The sequence below is a fragment of the Agrilus planipennis genome, unplaced genomic scaffold (genome assembly GCF_000699045.2).
Source record: "Agrilus planipennis isolate EAB-ADULT unplaced genomic scaffold, Apla_2.0 scaffold112, whole genome shotgun sequence".
NCBI lineage: Eukaryota > Metazoa > Arthropoda > Insecta > Coleoptera > Buprestidae > Agrilus > Agrilus planipennis.
Window position 1 is genome coordinate 245,310 of NW_020438886.1, and position 3,351 is coordinate 248,660.

Consider the following 3,351-nt stretch of genomic DNA (forward strand, 5'->3'; position numbering starts at 1 on the left):
ATCTATATCTCATATTTATTTATCACCTTATGCAATTTTTATGAATAAATATCTTAAATTAAATTAATTTTCTTTAAAATATCGGTCATAATAACATCGTTTCACTATATTCATTAAATAACAAATATAAAAATCCAAAAACTTACGTTGCCTGGTGACAGCTTCTCTGGTACAGCACAAATATTTATTGATATATATAATGTAATATATAATCCTGAAGGTGACGAACAGGAACGCGAGGATGAAGAATGCTATCGTGTAGGGACTTGAAAGCATATTCATTTGCACACTAGCGGATTACATTTACGCGAACAAAAATTAGTAACATAATTCAAGAACCTATTCAGACTCATTTGAAGGTATGACTTTTATATACAATCTTATCATTTAAGTATCATTCAAGTAGATACAGAAATCACATACCGATTACACACATTCCTATTGATCTAAATGAAAACGTATCCTACAAATACGAACATTTAATGAGCAGGTGGGCACAATATAACAAAAAGTCTCAACTTTAAAAGTTGCATATGCATATCTATATATATTGTATATACCGATAATATAGCTGATAAGTTGTTCCGAAAAATGTTTATTTGAGGAAAAGTAAAGACAAGTAGCTTTAATTTCGAAGAAAGCATTGTAACTACAAATACAATTTGTTACCGCGCAGACAAACATGTATCTGTCACAGGCACGTAAACCCATCAGATTATTGTTTTATTCGGGAAAAAAGGATCCAAATAACCACGTAATCTGTTTATCGGAATATGCCGAATTGCGTCGTAGTCAATGAAATTTGTTTTTGTTTTCAGATCAAAAAGAAATTAAATTAAAAAAAAATTTAAGGAATTTTACGTGCATATCAACGAAATACGCAATAGTAGAACAAATAAAAGTAATTCAACTTGAATTAAAAGTTTTTATTGTTATTTTGTTTCTACCTAAGTTTCATACTATTTGTTTATTAACGTAGGAGAGATTCAAGTTTTCGGTTTTCATAATCAAAAACGGCATGCTAGAAGTATAGTAGGAATTACGAGCTCCTTTTAATTAGTACTCTATGGAATTTTTCAGAACTTCGTTATAATACTCATTGGAAACCAAAACCAAGCGTCTAAGCATTAAAACCAAAATAATTTATTAAAATCTCTCGGTAATTTTTGCGTGATAGACACAAATTTGGCTATTACTTTCGTTATAGGTACAAACAACATCCAAAATTCTACGGGTACATTCCGACTGCATTAATTGATCATTCTGAGTTTAGGGAATGATTATACGTCAGACAACCGATCGCTTTATCAATTCTTATTAAAATTCTGATAGGTACTTCTCCTCATTTATTAAGATCTTAAAGTTACAGTAGTACAGTTACGGAGAAAACTAAATTTTTAAGACAATGCAAAAATTACAATTTTCGAATGCAAATGACTGAATTTGCCGTAGAAATAATATGTTAGAATTTATTAGGTAACTTGTAACAATCTTAATTTTCACAGGTTTCTTTAAAAAAGTATTTCAAGTTTCTTAATTATTGAAATTTTATTTGTAATATCAACTAAAATATTCAGTAAATTTATTTCTGCTGGGATTTTATTTGTACAAATTCGGGTTCAAATTGTAATTTTTATTGTAACTAATTTTCCTTTTTCATTTCCTCCATGTAGGAAAAAACAACACGATCACATCTTTTTTTTTGAAACTTCACAACTATGTGAAAAAATAGTTTACGCGCTCTGTTTTTCAGCATCCCCATCTGCACCACTTAATTAATTAAATGATCTACTTGAATATCTCGTCATGGAAGCATTCAATTAAAAAATAACCCCAAGAGTAGTTCTTGATTTGGAGGCGGATATCGGGTAGTGACGTAAAATTTGACCTCGACTTTCATATTCAAATTCATTTGAAATTCAAACCGATTTTTTTAATAGAAACCCCAATTTTTGAGACTGGATTAGGAGTGATTGCAAAATTCTATATTCAGGTTGTAGGTACTTAAAACTTCAAAGATTATTTTAACGACAAAATGTTAAATAATATTGAATAACTCGGAAGTTATAAGATTTAATATAGAATAACTTTACTTATAGTTGTTGGAAAAACTACCCAAAGTGTCAAGTTAGTTATCTTGCCTCTCATTACTGATTGTAAGTTATTCTCCTTTAAAATTTATTGCGTCTGGATTGTTCAATATTGTTTAGTGCTTTGTCATTAAAATAACCTCTGAATATCTTTCAAAAGAAGAACCCCAAGTAGATATCTGAACGTAGAATTTTGCACTCTTTCCAGATTCGAGGTCAAAAATAGATTTTTTTTATTAAAAAAAAGAAAACGATTGGACCTTCAAATAACCTTAAAGATTAAGGTCAAAGTCAACTAGTAGACTCCTATCCGATGTCTCCCTCCGAACCTAACTACTTTTGTAAATGTTATTTTTGGATATTCAAGGAAACTATTTAAAAAGGAGCACTTCGTATATTATCAGTAGTTACCTACTACGTAAGTGTAACTAGATGATAAGGAATTTTATCAATAATTTAAGAAAGAGATGAATATGTCGAAACATATCATCAACATCATCATTATAGGGTCGTCACTCCTAAGACTGGTTGGGTACGCACGGCTACTCTTTTCTATCCTGAGTTAATCTTCGTATTTACGAGAAAACAATACATTATCTTAATTTTACAGTAAAATCTCGCTTTAAAACATTTAATAAGTGGTTTTGATTTTATATTCCTACGTTAGCGTCTATTATGGATGAACCTTTAGCTACGTAGGTATGTCTTCAATTAAAAAATTTCGAAAAGGTCAAATTATAATTAAATCTTGATATAAATGTCAACTGTATTATTTATAAGGGTAGGCTTAATTTTTAAAAATGCGAACCTAAATGGTGTTAACACTCTGTATGTACTTTGTACTCACCATAATTTCTATCAGACATTTTCAAATAACTACTGCACAGGCCGCAACAAACCAAAATAAACATAAAAACTACCGAAATGGCGGCAATTATGAGTTCTCTTTCCATTTTCAAACGGTTGTGCAAAACGATTCTCCCAGAGCGAAATAACGTAGTGAAAATTATAATCTAATCTTATTCTTAGATAATGTCTGAAGAACGTTTTATTTTCAATTATTTTTATTATCAGTTCTCTCTTGTAGGCACGTTACATAAAACATTAATACATCCACGTATGACAACATGGAAAATTTGCTGCTGTATGGGTAGGTACCAATGATACCATATGTGAATGCATATAACATTTTAAAAGATAAAATTAGTTTTGGTAGTGCAGGCTGCTAAATCCGATTGGTATTTATAAAAAATTATTTAAG